The 26,171-nt window shown below is 41.0% G+C and overlaps 1 protein-coding gene across 1 annotated transcript in view; it reads left to right on the top strand.

Annotated features, from left to right (window-relative positions):
* PRKG1 (protein kinase cGMP-dependent 1) overlaps nt 1-26,171 on the top strand; it is a 634,135-nt gene that overhangs the window by 77,090 nt on the left and 530,874 nt on the right. The gene's annotated exons all lie outside the window — the stretch shown is intronic.

Raw genomic sequence — 26,171 nt, 5'->3', positions numbered from 1 at the left:
GCCTCTAATTTGAGTTCTTTTAAATTGCTTTCAGAGGTGGGGCAGGCAGGGGTTGACAGAGCCCTAAAATGAAAGCAGTACTTTATGTTAGATAAGAGCAGGACCAAAAAGAAACCCAATCCCACCCTCCTGGATCCAAGCACTGGTTTTTTTAGAATTTTAGTTATACAGAAGCCAGTAAAACAGTATGAGTTGTTTTACAGTTTTTCAGTTTAAAATGTTACATCTCTGATGTGTGCTTTTCTCAAAAGGGAATAAAATAGTTGCTGTTCAGAATTATTGCCTTTCTGAAATACTTTTGGACACTAAAAAAAAAAAAGTGAAATATTTTCATGTGCCTAAAAATAACTAACTATAAAAAGGAAACTGTAAAAATAGTTTTTAAAGGCAAAAGAAAATCAGCAAGTTAGACTATGGTAGAAGCAGCAGAGGAGGAAGAAGCCCCATTTTAAGAAGCAGTTTGAATGCAAACTGCTTCAAGCAAGGGCAGCAAGCCCTTTTGAAGGATGGCTCCCAGGGCCACTCAGCTGATCAATGCTGGAAGAGGGCCTTTGAAGGAGCTTTCTCCCTTTCAAACCCCTTCCTAACACCATTTTTGGAAGCTGCTTGAATGCAAACCACTTTGAAACAGAACAAATGAGCTCCCTCAGCTGCACAAGGGTGTTCCTAAAGGGTAAAATGAGTGTTTGGGTGAACTTGAATTTAACTAGTTTGTTTTGTAAAAGGATGAATTGGAACTGGAGTTAGTTCCCCTTTGGATGGAACGATTCCTGCATTTGCAGGGGTTGGGACTAGATGATCCTCGTGGTTCCTTCCAACTCTGTGATCTATGAACTGGAACTAGTTCCTGTTAAAAATGGACTTTCCAAGCACTGAAAGTGCCACTGGCCTTCAGTGTGCACAATTTTCAGACCCCAGGACATAGGCTTTAAAGGCTCAATGCTAAGCCATCACCTCTCTTCTTCTTTTCTACCCACTTCCTATCTAGCACTGTACCTCTGGTTGCATTTTCAAGATTATTTGAGAAGTAATGAAGCCAGTGTAATTTAGTGGTCAGAGTGTTGGACTTGGATTCGGGAGACCTAGGTTCAAATCTCTACTTAGCTACAAAACTCACTGGATAACCATGTACCAAGCTATCCCACCTCAAAAGGTTGCTGTGATGATAAAGTTGGGTTTTTGGGGGGTAAGGGTGGGGAGCCATGCATGCCACGTTAAGTTCCTTGACATGTAATAGGCAGGTACATTTCCTTCTGTGCTTGGGTGCTGAAAGGTTTACTAAAGCCTTCCTCTAACCCTCCAGATGTTTTGGACTATAATTTCCATTAGCTCCATCAGTGATGGGAGTTGTAGTCCAAAACAACTGAAAGGCACCAAGTTGGGGAAGGCTGGATTACTAAAAATAAATTTTCCATTCCTCCTCTTCTCTTTCAGTATGTGTGCTTGGACTGGCTAGTGTTTCTAAATTGTGTTAGCTGTGGTGAGCTAAATTAAATTTTTACATAATAAAAGGGTGTGATTATGCATGTATACTTTGGCTTCATGCCTAGAATTTTGCTAGGACCTTCCATTTTTTGTTCACATTTCTCTAGAGATATCACCCTTTTTTGTATATAGCTGCTGACAAATGTGACTTGAGTCTAGCTTGGAGAAAAGGTGGATGATTATCACACAAACATAAAAGTGTGAAACTGAAGTAAAGCACAATATTTCTGCACAATATTAAGGAAGAAATTCACTTCTGCCATATATATATATATATATGCGCGCCGTGTGTGTGTGTGTCTGTGTGTGTGTGTGTATGCATATATATATGCATATATATATATATATATGCAGTTGCAGTGACAGAGCATTTCTCTCTTGGGGACTTGAAATAATTTCTGCTATTGGTCACACATTTATCACTGGAGGGCAATAATGTCTGAAGAGAAGATGAAAAAGACCAAAACTTTGGATAAATAATACATAAAATGGTATGGATTTCCATTTTTCTCTTATGACTTCACTGCTGTTTATGCTCTGCAAGTTGTACATAGCATTGATCATTAGGGTAGGCGGTTTTTCAAAACTAGCCTGGAGCCTTTTAGATTTTTACTTATTTAACAATTTCATCTTCACCTGAAACTCTTGAGGGTCTATCTGTGACAGCATGAAAACCACATATAATTTCAGGGAGATAGAACTGCCATTTTTCTTCAAACTTCTGCGTGACTTTGAGCCAACAGATTCTGCTAGTGTTTTTCTTTCTTTCCGCCATGGTCATACATTTCTGAATATTGACCCATTTGATCTGTGGATCTAAGCACCTTTACTTCAGATAGACAACAGCAGCATTCCCTGCTGACCTCTTGTCTATAATTTATCATCTCTGCCTGAGACATCTGTGCAGGTGGGGCTGCCACATTCCCAGGGAGGGCTTAAGAGAAATGAATGGTAATCAATTGTAGCTTGCATGACCTATCTCTTTAAGAGCAGACCCGAATCGTAATAGCAGCTCTTCTCCTTCCTTTGGTGAGGGTGATGGCCTTGGTTAGATCTGCATGTATATTCAGCATTTTAAAAATATTTTCTCATGTCTGGCCACAATGCAATGTAGCAGAATTCCAATTTTGAAATCTTTTGGTTTGTTGTAATCAATGAGGCTTATTTCTGAGTAGAAGCATAGGATTGTACTGTATCAAAGCAATCCTAAAGTGGCGCTGGAGGAGAGATTCTGGGGCAGAGAAACAACCAGCTTGTGTTAGGCGGGGGGGGGGGGACCTGGTGTGTGCATATGTGTGTGTACATTTTCCATTTCCTCCTATTTGGCCTCCCACCTCCTCCTCTCTTCCATTGACCCGGATAATTGTGCCAGCTCTGGGGAAGGTAGACTTTTCAACTCTTCCTTCACCCTTCAAAAGAACGAGAGGGCTTTGGATCTCGCAGATCCAGTGTCTCTCCTGGTCAGCTCTCAACACAGGCTTTTTTTTTTTTTTGGCCTTTTACCACAAAAAAACCCCAAAACATTTATGCCTTTGGAGTTTTCCATGGTTGTAGTGGGAGTTTCTGGGGTCTCCTCCTGGTCTGTGTGTTCCAACCTCACCAAAAATAGCTAGTTTCCACTAGTGAAGTGGCAGTTCTATGAGATCTTATACAAATACATTAGGGACCAGTTCAATATGCTGTAAGAAAGATATATATCACTATTAATCATAAGAAATAGGAACAGTACATTTTTCACCAGGCTTTTAGTGGTTGATGGGTTATCTTATAGTGCTTTTAATTATATTAATTATGTAATGTATGAGAATTGCACCTTATATTTTAATATTTTTGTTATGTATTATGTTTTTAAATAACCCCCTTTCTTCTTCTTTTTGTAAACCACATTGGGACCATTTTTGGGGATGGGCAGATATCTGAATAAATAAATAAATGACCAGGAATGTATTACATAAATATCTTTGGCTAGCAGTTAAATGAAGGTTGTTTTTCCCCTTTGTAAGCCTTTGTTAAAACTTACCCTTGCGTGAACTGTATTTTTGTTGTTGTCATTGTTCATTAATAATGCACATTTGTTTTTGTTTTCCAAAGCAAATATTCTTTAATACTTAAACAAAATTGTAATATTGTGGCACATTAAAGAAGCATTACATAAAGGCATCACAGATTTTAAATTAACTCATCTAATAACTTCTTCAAGAATAGAGGAAGGTTGATAATGTGCTTCTGAATAAGCTGTTACTCTGCTACTGCCACCTTTCCTTTCCAACTGTTGTAGGGACATGCTATCTCATTGCCTCCAAATAAATTTTTATTAGTTTTCCAATAATAGCCCAATTAACAATAGCAATTGCTTCCCAATAAATACAATTACTCAAATACCAATTCATTCCCAATTCATACATTTTGGTTAAAGCGGCTCCCCACATGCTGGATTTGATGCATTTCTGATCTTATATTTATGCACTTTTCTTTTTCTGGCCTTGATATCCCTACCTCATGTTCCCACAATTAGCTTCATTTGTACAGTGGTGAAACCATCCCATACCTCCCATATTCTTGCATGTTGGATGAGGCAGATGGAACCTGTGTGGGTCCTCCACTATGACTAAATATTCCTCTCACTGGTCCTAATCTGCTTATTGGCAAATGCCCATAGCAGCCAAGGGAAGCACCAGGCATGATGCAAAATTAGCAGTCCAATCCCTGGCTTCCAGCCATTCTTCCCCATTACAAAGCCATCTTACTTTAACTTATCAAAAAGAGGGAAATCCATCAAGTATGTCCCCTCCACCCTTGATTCTTTTTAATTCACATTCTCAAATGTTTTTTGTTACTCTTCCTTGCCCTAATTGTTTTTTCCATCACGAGGTGTAAGAAGCTTGGGTTTCAGGAAATGTAGTTGCTCAGCCTCCAGAAAGTAACTTGATCTCTATGTTAAAGCTGGAGGAGGGCACACAAGGTGAAACATCAGCTTTCATTGTCAGTGATGATATGAAAGGGCATTCAGAGAGATAACATTCCAGGCCATCCTGTTCCCCCCCCCTTCCAAAAAATACATCACTTTCAGGAGAGTGAGTCATCAGTACACAGAAGGACTGGGTGGATTATGTACCAGACTTCCACTGCACCAACAAGCACCGCTCTTCTTCTGCCGCCACTAAAGTTTGGGGCACAAAGACTGGATTACACTCAGAGAAAGAATGAAATGGCACTTTCAGTCAGTGCTGGCCCAAGCCATTTTGCTGCCTGAAGTGGAACCCAAATGGATCTCCCTATTGCTTGGGCCAACACTGAAAACAAAAACCTTGCTGCAATATACAAACTTCAGTTCCTTTCATCATCTATACTTCTTCATGGTGCCACACCTGAAGCAGGTACCTTCATCCAGTTGCATGGCAAGGCTAGCACTGCTTACAGGGTGGCCAGTGTTCTACCAAGATGACTGCAAAACTATAGGCATACATAACAGCACTGTTTCATCACATGCAGCACTGTTTATGTTCTGTTGCAGTTCATCTTCTGCTAAAAACTACACTATTTCTGTCCACTGTGCTGAAAATACATAATTTACACAATTCATTATATAATTACATTGTCTTTCTCTCTCTCCACCCAATTCATTTCAATGAAGGAAACATACGGTAATACAAATGGGGCAGAGAGAACATAAACAATTATACAGTGGTACCTCGAGTTACAAACTCCTCAGGTTACAAATGCTTCAGGTTACAAACTCCCCTAACCTGGAAGTGTTACCTCGAGTTGAGAACTTTGCCCCAGGATGAGAACAGAAATCGTGTGCCGGTGGCGCAGCGGCAGCAAGAGGTCCCATTAGCAAAAGCACGCCTCTAGTTAAGAACAGTTTCAGGTTAAGAACGGACCTCCGGAACGAATTAAGTTCGTAACTAGAGGTACCACTGTATATAATTTGCAGATTGAAAGCAACAATGACATTGAATACCAATAGTATTTGCCGAATTGAATTCCGTTCTGGACATGGAATTAATAAGCAACATTGGCAGTTTATGGTCCTGTTTCCATTTTTATTGGAACTCTCTGATACCTCTGCAAATGGTGGCAGCTTAGCAGTGGGAAGAGACCAAATTCAGTTTTCAGATGAGCTATGCATGGGATCATCCTTGCAGTTTATTTTATGCAATACAGTGGTACATCGGGTTACAGACATTTCAGGTTACAGTCGCTTCAGGTTACAGACTCCACTAACCCAGAAATAGTACCTTGGGTTAAGAACAGGATGAGAACAGAAATTGTGCTCCGGTGGCGCGGCGAAAGAACGGACCTCCAGAATGAATTAAGTTCTTAACCTGAGGTACCACTGTATTTTATTTACTGGAGGAAGTAAGCACATACTGATCCTATTTTCAGGTGATTAAAAAGGAGCAGACATTTTACATTTCTGATGTAGTTGTCAGAGACCACAACAGACTTTTGAAAGTGATTTTATGAACACGGGCACATGGGAATGTTATGTGGGAGTTATCCTTTCCATTATTCATCAAGCTCTTTCAGGGGAACTGTGTCTAAATATTGGATGCAACAAAAATCTAGGAACTTGGGTAATGGAGCAGTTCTCACTGTACCTTTTCTACTTGGAGGTACTCATATGCTTGCTTAAAAAATTATCTATCCAAGAATTGAATAAAGCCCTGGATCAGAAATATCCCACATATGGAGAAGAATCCACAAATCAAACAGAATGAACTGAATTTAAGTAACAGACCTGCTGAACTTCAGTAGTGTAGAGTTCAAGGTCATGCATCTGGGGACAGATAATTAGCATTTGCATCACTGGGTGGGACATTCAGCAGCGGGAAATGATTGAAGAGGAAAAAGATATCAGTGTAAGGATTTTATATAATGTTAAATTAATCCCTAAGTGTCTTTGATGCCCCAGTACAAAAATTAAGTCTTCAGAGATGATCAAAAAGTGCAACTGCACTATGGGCCAAAACACATCTGACGTGAGAAAATTGTGACCATTTTTATTATTTACTGCAAAGCAGGCCACATGAGCTGAAAATTAGAACCAGAACATGAGGTGGTGAGGTATAGAACTCTTTTTATGGCACCATTCCCCAGTCTAAATTGGCACCTGACCCCCATCATCTATTATTCTCATTTTGGAATATCAGCTTTGTTGAGTACGGACAGCTTTGGAAAGTACTGACATCCTTGTAGCAGGCCTTGTTAAGATTGTGCGTTCAATAATGTGCCCACTCTAAATTATTAAGGTTGAAGAAGGAGGCATTCATGCTGAAACACATGAGACCAGGCAACCAAAATGATCAGAGGAACAGACCATTTATCTTACAAGCAGATAATGATAAAGCTTGTTCAGTTAAGGCAAGCAAAAAGGTCATGGAGGGGGATATGATAGCACCCCACAAAAGCATCACAGAAGTTAACACAGAAAAGAAAATGGCTAATTAGGCAAAGGAAACTATAGATGCAAGAATCAGTGTCTACAACTTTAATGCATTTAGATTAGACACAATTATGGCTTTTAAATGTCAGATGCATGCAATTCTGGAATAGCACCCATGGACCACATGCAGAAACAAAGAACCATCACAGGCTCAAGAAAGATCTGGATACATCTGCATGAGCTGGATAATGTGGTATGTATTCATCCTACTATCTGGGCCCCCCAGAAGGTAAATGCTTATGAATCTGCCCAGAAACTGCCATGTAATTTGTGAGCACATGAAGTGTAAGCACTCCTGTAAAATTATTATGAACAACTGCCTAACCAATACGAGAACCTTAAGTAGTTAACTTGATGCATCCAAGCTGTGAATTGTTGGAGTGCAATGGATGTAAATTTAAATTGTAAATTCGTGCATTAAACTGCCAGCAGTGCAGCTTTATTGTTACAGCAGAATGTTCATCTTCTACACCAGATCATCTATATATTTAGTATTATAACATGGAATGAAAAAGGCAGCTATTTGAATAAAAAATGCTACATGAAGCTCAGGTTTGCCCCTGTGTTTATTATTCTTGATACTTGATTTTTCTTTGCCTTGGCATTCATCTGTAAGACATGTTATATTTAATTATAGCAGGAGAACACTTCTCTTGAGTGCGATATTTAGAAGAATAAATAGTTGTCAGGCTCAGTTAGTATAAAGTACAATTACAGAATTTAATTCCTGAGTGCATATGAGAGGTCCCGAGATAGAAACTTTTGCAGGGAGTAATAGCCGACTTTTACCATAGACTCTCTTACATATAAGGCTTTCCTCATACACTGTGCTTCATGTGCTCTGGAGTTTTGCTTTGTATCAACTTGTATCCTGTGTATGCTCATTGCAGGTGACATCACCTTGTTCAAATAAGGTTGTTGTTGTTGTTGTTGTTTAAGTCATTTAGTCATGTCCGACTCTTCGTGACCCCATGGACCAGAGCACGCCAGGCACACCTGTCTTCCACTGCCTCCCACAGTTTGGTCAAACTCATGTTAGTAGCTTCGAGAACACTGTCCAACACTGTCCAACTATCTCGTCCTCTGTCGTCCCCTTCTCCTTGTGCCCTCAAGCTTTCCCAACATCAGGGTCTTTTCCAGGGAGTCTTCTCATGAGGTGGCCAAAGTATTGGAACCTCAGCTTCATGATCTGTCCTTCCAGTGAGCACTCAGGGCTGATTTCCTTCAGAATGGATAGGTTTGAACTTCTTGCAGTCCATGGGGCTCTCAAGAGTCTCCTCCAGCACCATAATTCAAAAGCATCAATTCTTCGGCAATCCGTCTGAAGCTCAACATCAAAAAAACTAAGATCATGGCCACTGGGCCCATCACCTCCTGCCAAATAGAAGGGGAAGAAATGGAGGCAGTGAGAGATTTTAATTTCTTGGGCTCCATGATCACTGCAGATGGTGACAGCAATCATGAAATTAAAAGACACCTGCTTCTTGGGAGAAGCCTAGACAGCATCTTAAAAAGCAGGGACATCACCTTGCTGACAAAGGTCTGTATAGTTAAAGCTATGCTTAAATAAGGTAAGCACATATAAATGCAACCTGTTAAAATAGCTCACTAGCTGAACCTTGGGTGGAATTCCCTATACAGTAGTTCTCTTTTTCTGGTTATAGAAAGGTGGTGGTGCAAAGGCTTGGACATGTCAGGTCATCAGCTCAGGAGGCACTGGCCACATTACAACTGCAGCCCTGATAAATTCCAATAAGCTCATACAAGAAGGTTATGCCAGACTTTTGGAAGATGCTCAGGTTTAGCAATCATCCCAATGACGTTCTATAACTAGGGCGTAGCCATCAGTTATCTTGACATCATATTCGTTATAGGCTAATTGCCACTTCTAGACCCTCTTTGGGCCACATCTTAATTTTAAACTTTAGGTCAATAATCATATTTGTGAATCTTGTTATTCTATCCAAGAACTAATAGTCTGAAGCAGTTATAGCTACATAGCAGTTGTTTCCTTTCTGTCTCCCAGACTTTATGCAGTCTGGTATAGCAGCTCTAAATTGTGCCATAAATTGTGACTGTGGAGCAGGGTTTGAATAATTGCTGAATTTAGGTGCAATCCCTAATCCCACTTATTGGAGGGTAAAACCCATTGAATCCAGTAGGAACTTACTTTGTGCTATGCATTATTTGCTGGCGTTCTCCCATTTGGCATATGTTTTTAGAAAGGCATCTGTAATCCATGGAAGCTTCTAAAGCCCATTGACCTGTCTATTTTCATCTTCTCTGCCTGCCTTAAGTGTTTGCAGAGGGTGCAGAACACCTTGTTATAGCTGAAGTGACTTATCTAGAGATCAAACAGGCTCAGAAAACACACAGGTAAAGATTAAGGAACAGTTGTGCAGGAAATGACAGTGCTCTATTTCTGAATATACACCCTTTTACAAAAGATAATGTAAACTTTTACATTAAAATGTGGCAGTTCAGTCCATGCACCCTGACCATACTGATGACTAGTATGGTTAAGGTAAAGAAGTAGACCTACTCAGAAACAATCCTCAAGGTAACAACTTGCATTTTATTGCAGTGTAGTGCAGAGCTGCAGTTGTGAAAGGAATAGCTTGTGCTTGGCTGAGTACAACTGTACCTTTAAAGCACGTTCAAAGCACATTCTTTCCCTCGAAGAATTCTGGGCACTGTCATTTATCCCTCACAGTGTTATAATTCTCAGAAACCCTTTGCATGTTCACACCCAGAGACCTCCCCCTACATCTGTCAATGGTAGCTGTTTCCATGGTGTTGTTCCAGTGTGACAGACATCGTGCCTGACCCAGCATGGGTAGTTACTAGTGCAGCTGTTAACAGAAATGTTAAAATGAGGTTAATACTTGAATGAAGGCTAATTGGGTGCTTAGTAACCCAGAGCAAAGTGAGGTTCTAGCGGAAATTAGCAAGGAACATTTGTAATACAGTATATGTGGTTACTGTGAACAAAATTAATTCCATATTCACTTGGAACCATACAAGACAGTACTTTTTTCTTTTTCTTAAAGCTTGTCTTGAGCGTTAAAAGAAAACAGGAACAAATTGTGCACTTTCTGGAAACACAATAGCTATAAAACAAAACATTTTCAAAATGTCTATTTGTCCCTTTTTGTCCTCATATTTGGGGAAATGCATCTTGATGCTATGATCCCTTTTTAAAAAAATGGCATTAAAATAGGTTGTAAGATTTACATCTACACTGCTGTAATATCACACTTATATATTACAAGTTATATTAGTTTTATACAGTTTGCCAGACTATGAAGAAGAAGGAGGAGGAGGAGGAGAAGGAGAAGTTTTGCTGTCAGGGCAGGATTCTGGGAATTGTAGTTCGGTAAGGACCTAGATAAGTTCCTCCCTCCTGAAAGTACAGCTCCCAGAGTTCCTTGGGGGGGGGGGAATCACTGTTACACCAGTTTAAGATTGTTTTTATGCCCTATTCCACATCTCACAATATGATTGTCCCATCCGAACACCCCACCCCCAAACCCCCAAATTTCCCTGAGAAAGGAGAGAGCACCATATTGCCTAAGCTTCTTGAGTATTTTCTTAATGGGAAAGGGAGAAAGGTGCAGCTAGATTCTCTGTCATGTCAGCTCTGACCTCATGGGAAAGAATAAGTCACCTAGGGTTGCAAGTTTGTGTAGGGGGGCAGGCATCAGAACTCCAGTATTAGATGCAGTTGCCTGTTGCTAGATTTCATAGACAGGGCAGTATTCATGTTTCTGCTGTCACCAGGACCCAGGCAAGCCATGCTAGGATGCCTTCTCCAAGTACACTACCATGTCCAAATTCAAGTGGTCATCATGTGGTCCTGCATGATGAAGAAGAATGAAAAGGAAGCTCCATATCTGGACACTGTTCCCCATATATATATATACAAAAACCACACAAAACCACAGCTCGCCCCTATACACGAAGCCAAGCCAGAGCACAACTAAGTGCAGTACAGCCATCTTCTCAGAAAAACTCTTCACAAGCTCAAGAGGTCAAGACACGAAAGCTTTAGCAACTAATCCACACTTAATGACCCACCTAAGTGGTACTCAGAATATCACTCAAGAAATCACTCAAGATATCCCTCAAGTAATTTAGGAACAAAAGAAGAAAAGGCACACTAACCTGGGAACTTCCTCTCTGCCCAGAACGTTGGAGGCTATACACCACACCCCCTCAACAGTATTTATAGGAACTCAAACACTGAGATCCTGCTCTGTTCCAGTAACAAGAAGCCGAAAGCACCAGCCTGAAGATGACGAGTGAGACCTCGTCGAAACGTCGCCTAGACACCCCAACTCTTACACGGGAAGACACCCGAAGACACCAAAACCTGCATTCCTGTACCCGTGAAAATCTACGAAAGCAAATATCTCACCTCTACGGGGAGGAAACCTTCCAGCTGACAAGAACCTACGAGAAACTAGAAATCCGAAGAGCCACCATCTTATGTGATCTCTTGTTCCTACGCAACTGCCGAGACAACAACTTAATTCCCACATGCTTCCAACTTAAATTCCACTCTAAAACCCCAGCTACCGAAAGGATCCTGAAACGAACTGAACTATCCCTAATCAGAAACGAAATACATAAGAAAAGATACCTACTAAACCAAACCAACAAAGATCTGCTCACTCTTCACCTCAAACTCTGTAACAAAATCCACCCTGCACTCTGGGACAAATGCAAACAACTAGCCGTCTGGAGAGCTGAAACTGAGACCTCACATAAGACAGACAGACACACCAACAAACTCCACAAACTAGAGAAACGCCAGAAGCCCAGCCACCCTCCACAACAACCCATGAAACAAACAGTACATAACATATCAGACAGGATCCTCACCTCAACTGAAACCAAAGTACTCTCCAAAGGTTTCAACTTTGCAGTCGCCCCGAGACGCATCCCCACGGAAAACATCATATGCGGAGTCGAAGCTAGCCTAACCAAAATCAACCCAGATGAAGCCAATAAAATCAGACTTGAAGTCACCAACATCCTCTGCTCCAGCAAACCACCCAGAAGCAATTTACACAAAGAAGAACAGAAAGCACTCACCAACCTGAGGAAAGACAACAACATAATCATTCTCCCAGCAGACAAAGGTAATGCCACTGTTGTGATGAACACATCGGACTACCAAGCAAAACTATCAAATCTACTCCAAGACCCTACCTACCAACCTATAAAAACAGATCCCACCACCTATCTGGAAAAAACCACCAAATCCAAAATAAAAGCCTCTCCTATCAGTGAAGAAATCCAGCTAAGAATCATCCCCAGAGAAAAATCATCCAGATGCCCCAAACTCTACGGTCTCCCCAAGATACACAAAGAAGGAACACCACTCAGACCAATAGTCAGCTCCATAGGCTCACCTCTACAAAATCTCGCTAAATTTCTCGCTAAGCAACTTCAGCCCTATGCAGAATCCATCGCTTCACACGTTACTAACTCCTTCCAGTTCATAGAAACAATAAAGAAGCAAAACCTACATCCCGATGACCTACTTGTGAGCTTCGATGTTGTATCTCTCTTCACACAAGTGCCCATTAATGAAGCCTTGACAGCCATTCAAAACAAATACAATCCCCCCGAATACATCCTGGACCTGACCAACCACTGCCTAACCAACACGTACTTCATCCACAATGGACAAAGATACAAACAGATAGAAGGAGCACCTATGGGATCACCCCTCTCACCGGTCATCGCAAATTTGTACATGGAACACTTTGAAACCAATGCTTTAGACAAGTCAGAACACAAACCCAAACTTTGGCTCAGATATGTTGACGACACCTTTGTAATTTGGCCACACGGGAAAGAAAAACTAGATAGCTTCCTCACACATCTCAACAGCCTACACCCCAAAATACAATTCACTATGGAAATAGAAGCCAACAACCAACTTCCCTTCCTTGACGTCCTAATCTACAAAAAACCTGATGGCTCCCTAGGACACACTATCTACCGGAAAAAAACACACACCAACCGCTACTTACATGCACAATCACACCACCACCCTGCACAAATAAACTCCGTAGCCAAGACTCTCATCTCCAGAACCAAACGCCTGGCTGACAAAGACCACTTGACAACTGAGTTACAGAATCTCTCAGATGTGTTAATCGCCAATGGATACCAGCAAAACAGGGTTACGAAGCTAATCCAAAAAGAAACACCCCCCAAAAACCAAGACACAGAAGAAAACAATGGCATGGCCCTCCTTCCTTATATCAAGGGCACTACAGATAAAATTAGCAAAATCCTCCATAAACACAATATCAAAACAGCCTTTTGCACCAACCAAAAAATAGCCAATATCCTCAGAAACCCCAAAGATAAAATCCAGTTGGAAAACCAAGGGGTCTATGAAATACCCTGCAAAGTCTGCCCAGCCGCGTACATTGGACAAACAAACAGACGAATAAATGCACGTATCGCAGAACACAAGAATGCCGTCAAAAAAGAAGAAAAAACTTCCTCTCTTTTCCAACACATGAAAGAAACAGGACACGAAATTAATTTTGCAGATTCCAAATTGCTCTTTAACATGGAACATCACCACAAGAGAATAATCATGGAAGCCATCGAGATAGAGAAACACCCTCACAACATGAACAAGCGTGACGACACGTCCCGCCTGCCAGACATCTGGAAATTAGCCCTCCCCACAAAAACCGACACCAGAACCAGAGGCACACAGAACGCCATCACCAATCAACCACACCAGACCCAAACCCAGACCCTCTCCACAGATAAATTACAGACACCTTCCAGTAGCCAAACCATAGTGGCACCTCCGGATGCTGCACCCCCCTGCAATCCCTACACAGATCTGGCTGACACAGGGCACAAAACCACAGCTCGCCCCTATACACGAAGCCAAGCCAGAGCACAACTAAGTGCAGTACAGCCATCTTCTCAGAAAAACTCTTCACAAGCTCAAGAGGTCAAGACACGAAAGCTTTAGCAACTAATCCACACTTAATGACCCACCTAAGTGGTACTCAGAATATCACTCAAGAAATCACTCAAGATATCCCTCAAGTAATTTAGGAACAAAAGAAGAAAAGGCACACTAACCTGGGAACTTCCTCTCTGCCCAGAACGTTGGAGGCTATACACCACACCCCCTCAACAGTATTTATAGGAACTCAAACACTGAGATCCTGCTCTGTTCCAGTAACAAGAAGCCGAAAGCACCAGCCTGAAGATGACGAGTGAGACCTCGTCGAAACGTCGCCTAGACACCCCAACTCTTACACGGGAAGACACCCGAAGACACCAAAACCTGCATATATATATATATATATATATATATACACACACACACACACACACACACACACACACACACCGTATATTTGGCAAGAGGTTCACTTCCATTTGATTCACACATAATTATGTTTGAAAAGTAGGTAGTTGCAGATATTTAGCAGGAAAAAATAATGCTCTTTAAAGCTGCATTCCTGTGTATACCTTTTGTAGCCGCAAACTCTATTGAAAGTGGGATTGTGTATGTCTACCCCGGTAGTATTATAAGCACAAATAATCATGAATGCACAATAAAAAAGACATCTAGAGTGGCTCTAAGTCTTACTGAAATTAGGGGGGCTAACTTCTGCTCTCTAAAAGTGTGACGTTTCTGAGCCACCACACCAAATGCAAATCACCAGTGTGTATGGCACTCCTCCAGGGACTCAATAAACCTCTTGTTGCTGCCTGCCTGGGACTATAAGAACAGTAATTTTGTCAAGCACCAGGCAACATGAGAGGGTGGTGTTGGTGTTGGTGTTGGTGTTGTGTGTGTAAAAGGGAGGGTCACTGTCTGAGCTAAACTAAAACTATTGTTTCAATACGGTGTTAAGAAACCAAATGCACAGAATATTACTTTAGGAAGCTCTGTGCCAGTAGATACAGTTCATTGTCCTCTCTTTTTTAAAAAAATACTATTATTTTGCTGTATCTGCTATTGGAATTCTGAAGCTGGCCTAGTATGCAGCAAATATAAACAGGCCCAACCCCACCATTAGACGGATGCAGCTGTGGGGAGTGGACTGGACTGACATGCCCTGCATCCCCAAAGGTCCCATCAAACCTTATAAATTTAAAATAATATCATACTACTTTGAACAGTTGACTGTGCTTTTCCCCAAGGAATCCTGGGAACTTTGGTTTGTTAGGGTGCTGAGAGTTGTTAGGAGACCTTCGCAGAGCTGTATTTCCCAGAGTTCCCTGGGAAGAGGGATGAACTTTTAAACCTCTCTTGTGATCGTCAGCTGGGTCCTAAACAGCTCCCAGCATTCTTAACAGACAACAGTTCCCAAGATTCTTTGGGGGAAGCTAGGACTGTTTAAAATGAGATGATAGTGCTTTAAATGCACAGGTGTGGCTGGGCTGTTGCCCTCAGGTGAAGCGTATTATCCCATCACTAGTACTGAAGTAAGATTCGTCTGCCGGTCTTAGCTTCCCTACGTGGCTTGGAGGGAGTTGTCATTTTGCCCTTCACCTTAGGCAGCAAAATGTCTTGGGCCAGTCCCGAATAAGAAGGTATCTTTCCCCATATATTATTTTTGTGCTGGAGTGTTTTGTCATGTTGTGTATGGAAATGGTTGAGCTTCTCTCACAGAATCCATGCGACTGCCAAACACTTAAGCTGTTATAGTAGCATGCTTATTATGCTAGGCACATTGATGTGAAGCGGCTTGGTCTGGTAAAAAAAAAAAAAGGCACAGAAAGCATAAGCAATGCCCTTCATTATTATAGTCATTTTTAATAGATGTGAGAGAATTATTTAGGTTCAAGACAACTGTGAGCACACCATCTATTCAACCGTTAATGACTGCACATTGAAAATCAGAAGGCAATTTTCTAAGTATTAAACTGGCAATTAAACAAAGTTAGTAGTGCTAGTTAAGTTCAAAGGAATGCACCCGAGAAGTATAAAATTATGAAGTGCTCTCCCTGAAAGGGTTGTGAGGGAAAAGAAGCTCTTTTGTGTAACTAGTGTGTGGGAGACTGTGGTTTGGTATGTTTTGGAGGGAGAAAACTCCCCAAATCCCATTAAAAGAAAACTACTGTATGAGCAAACAGGCACCAGAAACTAATACAATTTCAAAAGGTTTTAACAAAGCCAGAAGAAAGCAAGACACACTTATTGAAAGTTGTTGCATGCTGAGATTACCTTGTTGTATTGTTGTTTGTTACTAATTTTTAGTGTTACTTTAAAAAAAGAAAGAAAAAGAAAGTTCTATCCCTTTAAGAATTTTGGTATGTTTTTTGGTGGGAAACCCTCTGGAAGGTTTATTTAACTGCGGCTGGGAGTTATGTGCAAGGCAGCTAGCACAGCTCAGAGCTAAAACTATTCCCTGAAACAACATTATACTGAAGAAATCTGATACTTGTCTTCGCTGGTGAATTTAAGAGAACCTTACAGCAGGCTATTTGGTGATTTGAATTACCTTGCATTTTACTTGTGTCCCATTGGCAATCAGGCAGGATTCCCCTCAGCAATATCCTGAAGCATATCTTGCGATAGAAAAGCAGCAGAGATATTTAAATATAAATAGAATGAACATTAATAAAACATGTTTCTTCCCATAAAGCTTGTTGCTTGGGTCATCTGAAGCAAGTCACCTCAATGTAGTGCAGCTGGGCCAGCCTTGCTCTTTGCATGCTCTAGGCCAGTGTTTCCCAACCTTGGGCCTCCAGCTGTTTTTGGACTACAACTCCCATCATCCCTAGCTAGCAAGACCAGTGGTCAGGGATGATGGGAATTGTAGTTCAAAAACAGCTGGAGGCCCAAGGTTGGGAAACACTGCTCTAGGCCACTGCGACCAAACCTGGGTCAAGTGGGCCAATTGTACTTCATAGGTGGAGGACCTTAGGACAGTGATTGCTTCTGATAATGGCCTTCTTGTCCTTTTATTGCTTCTATGTTTTGGTAAATGCTTGGAAAGTGGAGGTGATTTTAATGTGTATTTTAGCTTTTGTTATGTGTTGCAGTATGACTGTAATTTTTTTCTTGATTTTTCTTCGGTTGGTTTGTTGTTGTTGTTTTGCAAACCACTTTGAGAGGTTTTCTTTTTTTAATGCAAAGAATTTCATAAATTGATTACCTCTTGATTTACCACTCCGTAGCACAAGAAGTTGATCGCTATAGATCTAGGAAAGGTGTCTATCTACAGTCAGTGTAAATGTAAATTCCCCATCATCCCCTGTCTGAGCCTCTTTTGTTGATAGTTTTCTAAGATAACGTATTTTTTAATCCTTTTAATTTTCACTGCTGGTACAGTTGTTGTTGTTGTTTAGTCGTTAGTCGTGTCCGACTCTACGTGACCCCATGGACCAGAGCACGCCAGGCACTCCTGTCTTCCACTGCCTTCCGCAGTTTGGTCAGACTCATGTTTGTAGCTTCAAGAACGCTGTCCAACCATCTCGTCCTCTGTCGTCCCCTTCTTCTTGTGCCCTCAATCTTTCCCAACATCAGGGTCTTTTCCAGGGAGTCTTCTCACGAGGTGGCCAAAGTATTGGAGCCTCAGCTTCACGATCTGTCCTTCCAGTGAGCACTCAGGGCTGATTTCCTGAAGAATGGATAGGTTTGATCTTCTTGCAGTCCATGGGACTCTCAAGAGTCTCCTCCAGCACCATAATTCAAAAGCATCAATTCTTCGGCGATCAGCCTTCTTTATGGTCCAGCTCTCACTTCCATACATCACTACTGGGAAAACCATGGCTTTAACTATATGGACCTTTGTTGGCAAGGTGATGTCTCTGCTTTCTCCCAAGGAACAGGCGTCTTTTAATTTCGTGACTGCTGTCACCATCTGCAGTGATCATGGAGCCCAAGAAAGTAAAATCTCTCACTGCCTCCATTTCTTCACCTTCTATTAATTAGGTAACTGCTGGTACAGTTACCTAATGCTAGATCCCAGTGTCATTGTGGAAACGGAGTATGCCCAGGAGCAGGATTATATACTTTATATCTAGCAGGAGAAAGTGGAGGGGATGGTCAATGGTTGCGATTCTGATGACTTTGAAGTATAAAATAAACAGTTTTGTACATATATAAATGCACAGAGGAAAAAATGCACCTGTTAATCTTTGTCTGGGGGTAGGAACTGGCAGAAAGGAAAGAAGATACCTAGAGGGAGGAGTTGTTGTGAGAAAAGCAATTAAGAGTCAGAAGTATGGAAATAAAACAGCGTCTTCTAAATGGATCCACACAACCCTATGATTTCAGTGCTTTTTTTCCTAAAAAAAATGTTTAGGGGTACTCTCATAGTCCTACTTATATTGAAATATTGCCCCTTAGTGAGGCCAAACTTAGATTCACAAAATGTTTAGGGGTATACATACCTCTGCATCCCCCCAGAAAAAAAGCACTGTCTCTGTTCCACGACATATCTCCCATGGCAGGTGCTATTGTTATCATACAGAAGACATGGGTAACCTTGTGTCATTCAGATATTGACTCTTCACAGGCTGAACAGTCTCTTGCAGGCCACACCTTAAACTGTGATAATGCCTGCTGCTTGCCTAGAAGCAAGATGGAGAACTGTGTTGTGTGTGTGTGTGTGTGTGTGTGTGTGTGTGTGTAGAAAATTCTGTCTTTTGCATGGTTGGAATGTAACCTACTGGACAAGTTTCACTTCAGTTGCTTTGCCTACTTTCACATCTAGTCCCACCCACCACTAGTATGTGGCCCCTAGAAAGTTGCTCATGAGAAAATGTGGCTCTCAGGTTGAAAAAGGTTCTGGTCATGTATTGTTTTAGAAGGTCCTGCATAAAGGAAAGAAGCACATATTTCAGAAAAGTTTACAAATTATTCCTGGTTATGATATTTTATGCTTGTTTGTATTATATTTAGAGTCAGATTGACTACCAAAGTGGCTTACACTTACATTACATTATACATGGGTGTTTGTGCAGCAGTTGATGTCAATGTTCATGTTCCAGGGCTCTTTCCAGCAAAGGGAAGAGACAGAACAAGCTGAAGATGGACTGTGAAACTGTATGGTGGCAAAGATTGCTAGTATTGTTTGTATTATTGGTACTAGATGGTGAACCAATTAATGCCCATTTTCTATTTGACAATTTGACAGAGAGTTAATCTCAGTTATATGTGTTTCCTCAGAAGTAACTCCCATTGAGTTCAGTGGAGCTTAATCTTAAATAATTGCTCACAGGATAGTAGTGATACATGCTTATTTAGTCAGCTACACTAGGGACATCTAAGGCTTTGAAGAAGTTTGCTCTTCCCACTTTCAGCTGGAAGTATAATTAAAATTGAGGTTCCATGCAGCAGTTAATATGCCAAAGTGTTCCCCAGAACAGTTGCACAATGCCTGTCCCTATAGTGAAGATCAGTACATGTACCTCAGTTTGTGCCTTTTCTTGCCCGCATCTGTGGAGACTGTGTTGTTCTCTCCTTTCAAAAGTTTGACTTCTGCCACCTGAGAAAAGATGGAAAGAGTGTGGGGAAAACAGAGGACACTGTTTTGGTGATAATATGTAGATACCCCATAAAAACCAGTGCAGAACAGTGAATGGCAATTATGTAATAGCCACCTAGTGTGGAAATAAGTTCACTGAGTTCTCCAGTAACTATGCTAAAGATTGCAGCCTTAGTGCCAGAGAAAGTGTATATGGGTTGTATCTAATGAAGCTTTCCCATTTACACTAAGACTTCCAATTGCGCAGCAGAACTTCCCCTCCCTCTCCTCTCCTTCTTGCTCATCCCCACTCACAAATCTGCTCTGGAGGGTTGGTGAAATACTTCTCACAGAGTTAGTGTGCACAAGAGAAGGAGAGATTGAGGAGGTTCTGCTGTACAAGTGGAAGTCCTTGTGCAAATAGGAAAACTTCACTGAATGCAACCCTGGGTCAACTTGGCTAAAGTGTGCTGTGTGACTATTTCTCTGTGAGCTCATTAATAAGGAAGCATGTAAAGAGCAATTTTGCATATTACATTTTTCGCTGCATAGATGTCACAATAAAAAGTTGTAAACCCTAGGTGCACAGTCATGTGTGAAAATTGACAGAGCGCATAATTTGCCTTACAAAGACATGTGGTGCTTTCTAAAACATGTATGCATAGCAAAACATGTGCTTGTCAATTACATGTGTAATGGTATACACATGTCATATTTTGTATCTTACATCTGTGTACACATATGCAAGAAAATAGTCAAGCCAAATGTTCTTCTGATGCTGTATTTTTTTTAAAAAAAATCTAATTCTTTAGTGCTAGCATTATTAAATTTTAGACACAAAACTTGGTCCATTGGAAATTAGTCTGTAAGGACGAATGAAGGCCATCTGTTGATACATCATAGGAAAGTACAATTTGCATTTCAGAAAACATCTTTGATTTTACTTGCAAATCTCAAAGGAGGCCAAAAGAGGGTCATTCAGCTCTGGAAAAGACTTGTGTTTTATTTACGATTGAATCAGCTGAGACCTAAACTTATTTCATTTTATTAGGGGAGGTAATGTTGAAAGGTTTTTGTGCACATGCACTGTTACACATACAAGTTTTTTGCTATGACACATAGATATAGCAAACAGGAATTATTCTCAGGATAACAAGGTCTTACTAGTTTAAATTTAGTCACCAACAAAATCACATTTTGTTAATAAATAAAGGTTCGATTTGGGGGTTTGAAGCTCTGAGTGATTAAACATGAAGAAAATGCAAAACTTTCAACAACAACCACTCTTCCACTCCCATGTAACATAAAAATTAGCCTAACCATGATGGGAAATCCAAGCCAAAGCCTGTCTAAAGTTTAGTTTTCTATTTAATACAAAAAAATGAGACTACAATGTGAAAAACCAAAAACTTTTTAAAAAGAGAGCAAACTGGAATGAGCTTTTGGCCATATGGTACTTCAATGTTTCACAAACATGTTCAGCAATGGCATTATTTTACTAGTTTCTTCCCCTGCTTCTGTTAATCCCTGGTTGCTAGGATGGGAATAAATCATCTACTCATTTTACGTTTGAATGAAGTGGGTGGAATGGTTAGTTCCTATGATGTTGTTAAGGTCAAGTCTTGGGCTATGAATCCTTTAGAGCTCTACAAATTTATTTCCCCTTAGAGTACCTGATCTGCTTATAGTTCTAAATAAGCCTGCTGTTTTTATTAGCCTGGGTTACTGTTTCCCACTATTTCAAGTGGAAATCTAATGAACTTTAAATAACTTTCATATAGCCATTTATTTCAGGTATTGTTAGTGCTGTGCTATCATAGTCCTTTGTATTGCAGTAATTGGTTACAATCAGCTGTGTTTATTTCACCGTTCCTTGCACATTATTTATGCTCGAACAACCATTTTCTGATCCAATATGTAAGTTCTGTAGAATGACCAGTAGGTTCACAGTAGAATGAACACTTCTCTTTGGTGGGTGGTGGGTGGATGGGTGCATTTGTGCATAAGATTTGCTTGTGCTAGTGTACCTTTGTGAAAAAATGGGGCTTTGTGATCATGATGCTACACTATGCTACTGTGCTGCTAGCTAGCTGTCTAGGAGCCAACACTTCACAGAATCAGCAGATGACGCACAAGAAAGTGCCTTGAATTAAACACTGTATAAAATCGTGGGTGGGGCACATGTCATTCACATTCAAAGTTCCAAGCTACTTTGTGTCTGAATGCAGCTGTCTCTTTATAGTTCAGGAAAAGGCTAATGAATATTTTAACTATGAATATCAGAGTAGCATAAAAGGTTCTCATATTGATTTTTTTTTAATGCTCAGTAAGACAATAAATATGCATCTGTCACAACCTAAAAGATAAGAAATCTGTGCACATTTCCATTTATTGTGAATCCTTTTAAGCAATGCTTTGCTGATACATTATCTCACGCTATTAGGAGCAGAGGTCTGACTAAGATAGCACAAAATGGAGCCATATCTCAATTTATTGGGGCCACAATCGAAATAAAGAGGAGACTTCTCAGGCCAGAAAGACTTAAGAAAAGAGGAAATGTCAGTTTCTCCCACTGTAAATTATTTATGGATTGCATCTCGGAACATATCCATGTGAGGATTATAATGTTTGATCTGGGCTGTAACTAGCTAGTATGAGGGTTTCTGATGCTTGAATGGGAGCCTCAGAGTCTGTGGGTAGGACCAGTGGCGTAGCGTGGGTTGTCAGCACCCGGGGCAAGGCAAGTAATTTGCGCCCCCTAACCCATGGATTTGCGCCCCCTAACCCGTGGATTTGCGCCCCTTAACCCTAACCCCCAGATGTTGCGCCCGGTGCGGCCGCCCCCCCTGCACCCCCCACGCTACGCCACTGGGTAGGACCCAAGCTAGTGAGTCTTATGTGTTCAGGTCTCACCCACTTCAGGTGTAGAAGACAATACAGATGTCGGTTCCTGTGTTTGGCAGATGGTATAACACCTCTAAATTGGCTGGAACTGATATTGTTGTTTAAATCTGTTTTAAATATTGTGTGTTAATGTATCCACTGACCTCAGGAGAACACACACACTAAGTCTAGAGATACACATATGGTGGTCCACAGTCATAGTATGGCTCTGAATCCCAGAAACAATTCCTACAACTATTGCAGGAAATGTGTGCTGCCATGGTTGCAGAAATTGCAAATTACAACTCTATGCATGAACTAGCAGGACCACATTGTATTCTTAATGTGAATGTGTCCTTGGAAATAGTCAGCGTTTCCTTTTTTTTTAATTAAAAAAATAAGTTTCAAGTGTCTAAACTACAGAACAATGCATGTGTAACATAGAAAATAAATGATTAGTTGACATTTCATACAGAGAAGTAACATTTTGGAGATGTAATGGATCAGTTAAAAGTGAAATCATGGGCATCTGTCAAAGAAATGTGAGTATATTTGGATTAGGATCGTGACACTAAATTATTATTATGGCTATGTACTTGGATTCTGCTCAGACCAAAATTACACGGTTGAAGCTGAAGGAGGCAAGCCGCTCTGTAGAGGGGGAAATAAAACATGTCAAAGATCTATTGAGGAGTATTTCACAGTAGTTTTGCAAAAATCAATAATTGAAATAGTGTAACAAATAGCTCATTGCTAGTTGCAAGAACTGAGTATGTGGTGTTTTCAGTTCAGAAGTTATAATGGGGGGGGGGTTGGAATCAAAACATTTCATGCAACTATCAGCTTCGTTTTGTCAGTTCATTGTGTGACTTACATAAGGGTGAAGGTTTAAGAATGAGGCTTGATGAGGATTCATATTAAAGCAGTCCATATGTGCAAGTGAGCTGGTTGAAGTCCCTGTCTTACTGTGGAACAGTGGAACAGTGGGATGCATTGGGCTCTTGCCTGGAGATAGTTCACACCTTTGTTTCCCCCAGTGTTTGTACTTTATATAATCAAACACCTAACATTTTTCCAGCTGCACATTATAAATCCCTGTTATGCTCCCCAGTGACTTGTTTCCCAGAGGAAACAAAACCTGAGTAAGCACAGCACCCCTGGAATTTCTCAACATTTGTAAAAGTTAGGGCAAACCTAAGAGTATAATAGCTGCAGCCAGATTCATTGTGAGATTAAGTGTTCTTTAACTTAAAAAACAACAACCCAGCAACCTTAAGCTCCAGGGGCCTCAAAAGTAAGTCTAAACAAACAAATAAGGAAACTGTGATGAGGAAGCAAGCCAGTGCAGAACAGTCTGTTGCAGAGTAAATGAACACAGCACAGAAGAACCTTCTACAATGTGTAATAGTGTGCGTGGGAGTTCTCCGGCAGCAATCCATGGTGTTAGAATAGGGCTGTTGCAAGTATGCTGGTGTGCGACTATTTCCATCTGTGAAATGTTAAAGGAGATGCAAATGTATTAGCACTAAACACAATTCACAACAAAGGAAAACCTGTTCCAGATTATGTTACTTGTTCAAGAAGTTTCAGAAATTTTCTTTAGCTTCTATATGCACATGAGAGATTTGGATAAAAAGAAACAGTGCAATCTTATTCATGTCTACTCAGAAATAAGCTCTTTTGAGGTCAATAAAATTTACTTCCAGGTAAGTATATATAAGATTGCAGCCTAAGGCAATTTCAAGACGAAGAGATAGCAGTGAGGCAAGAGTGTCAGAGGGCAAAATCTGTTCCGTGAATGGAAAATGCTTTTAAATTTGGGGCTGCATGTTGTCCTTTCATAGAAAAGAGCCTCAGAGAATCCTGAAAGACCAAATTTTCAAACAGGGTTTAATGTTTTGTCTCTCTGTGTGTGCTTTAAACAAGCTGCAGTACATAGACAGAGTGCCACATTCTCAGTGGGGTTGCACAGATATAAACTGAGGCTGGTGTTGGGCCTGGCAAGGCGAGAGGGAATGAAAAGCTCCAGTGTTTAATCGCTGGTATTTTTATCAGTTCTAACCCTAGAGAAGAATTTGTGTCAAATCCACCCAACTGGAAAAAAAACAAATGTTAGGTGGGGAGAAGCCTCTGAGGTTGGATTCCAAACAGAATTGGAATGCAGCAAATACTTTTACTGCTGTCAGAAAACTATATATGGAATATCCATTTTAGATGGCTGGAAAATGCCCAGACAGAAAAGTTCACTAACCTAATGTTATTAAAATGGGAGGTGGGCACCCTTATAGAGATTAAAACCATGGCTGGGGGAGATGGATGCACCACCCTTTCCCTGAATTGTTTTCTGCAGAAACATGCTGGGGTGACTTTCCCTCAGTTGTAGATTACCATACATCATGCTTTGCATGCAAAAGCCCCCATGTTCAGTTCCTGCCATCTCTAGCTAAAAGAATCAAGTAGCAGATGATGTGATAATCATATGCCTGAACATCTGGAGAGTCACTGTCAGTCACCCCTCACAAACCTTCAGAGGTTTTGGGCTTCAACTCCCATCAGCCCCAACCAGCATGACCAAGAAAGGTGGGAGTTGTAATCCAACAATCTCTAGAGGCCACCAGTTTATGGGCTGGAAGAATAAATATTCTAACTGAGCATAAGGCAGCTATTTATGTTTTTGCTTCGGTGAGATTGTTTTTCTTTTTGCCTTGCCCCTTTTTACACGACCGTTTTCCAGCAGCTGCAGCTGCTGTGGGCTCCTCTTGGCTTTTTTGTGGCATGGAAGCCACTGCAAGTGTCACCCTTCCCAAAGCTCAAGAAGATAGTGTCAAAAGTAAGAGTTCCTTTGGGAATAGTCTGCTCTATGCCTCCTTCCCATGCCAGTGCTGTTTTAGTTCCTTGCAAGGGTGATGCTGACATGGGAAAGAGCAGTGACATACCAGGCTCTCACACCACTAGTGATATTTTCAGAAAGGGCAGAGAAGTAGGATTTTCATTTATGGCTGTTTTCACATTGCTTTCATCAGGACAGCAGCAGGGGAGGAAAGAGTGGCCCTAGTGAAAATCAACCCCCTCCTTATGCTTGCTATTAATGTGGGGGGGGGAGGGGAGACCTGATTTGGTCCCCAGTGATATTTAGTGTCATGTGTAATGGGGCCTTAGTTACACTTGGGAAGGCTCAACTATTTGTTATTTTGATTTGAGGAGGATTGCAAACCTCTAGTATAGAACAGAAGCTTAGTGGGGGTGGAAAGAGATGTTTATTTTTTTTAAAAGTTGTGCTGTTGCCATATTGTATTTTTGAAGCTGACCATTTATTCAGAAGTGAGGAACAACTAGCAGCCCAGTACGCAGCGTTGCTCTGGAATTTTTAACCTCTCCCAAAAAACACCACCACCACCACTGCTGTTTTGAATATGTGATTAAAATGAGTACAGTTTTGAAAGGCTCAGCCCACCATCTTTATGTAAAAGGCTATCCAGTTGTATTGAAACATAGATTGATGATGCAGTGTAAGACTTCTAGTCAGTGTAAGAGGTCTAGTCCTTGCTTAAAGAAGCTAAAATTGGACACTGTGGGGTGGGGAGAAAAAGTGAGATAGAAATGGGAAGAATATGCATGCTGTTCAGTTACAGCTGAATTGCAGTCAGAAGTGACCTGCCACAACACTAGCCTCCTGCCAGGTGGGTAGCAGCCACTTACCAGGAGCAGGAGGTGGTAGGGATGCCAGTGTGGTGCAAACAAATCAGCAACAGCATCAGATTAGTTCCGCTGGTACCATTGCACTATGCCAACCTCCTTGCTGCTTCACTTCACCACCCAGTAAGCAATAGCAACCCATCTGCCAGGTAAGTGGCATGGTGGCTCTTGTCTCTCCC

Source organism: Podarcis liolepis (assembly GCF_965112155.1).
Source record: "Podarcis liolepis genome assembly, chromosome: 5".
NCBI lineage: Eukaryota > Metazoa > Chordata > Lepidosauria > Squamata > Lacertidae > Podarcis > Podarcis liolepis.
Note: the sequence above shows the minus strand (reverse complement) of the source record. Positions and strands in the feature narration are given on the sequence as shown.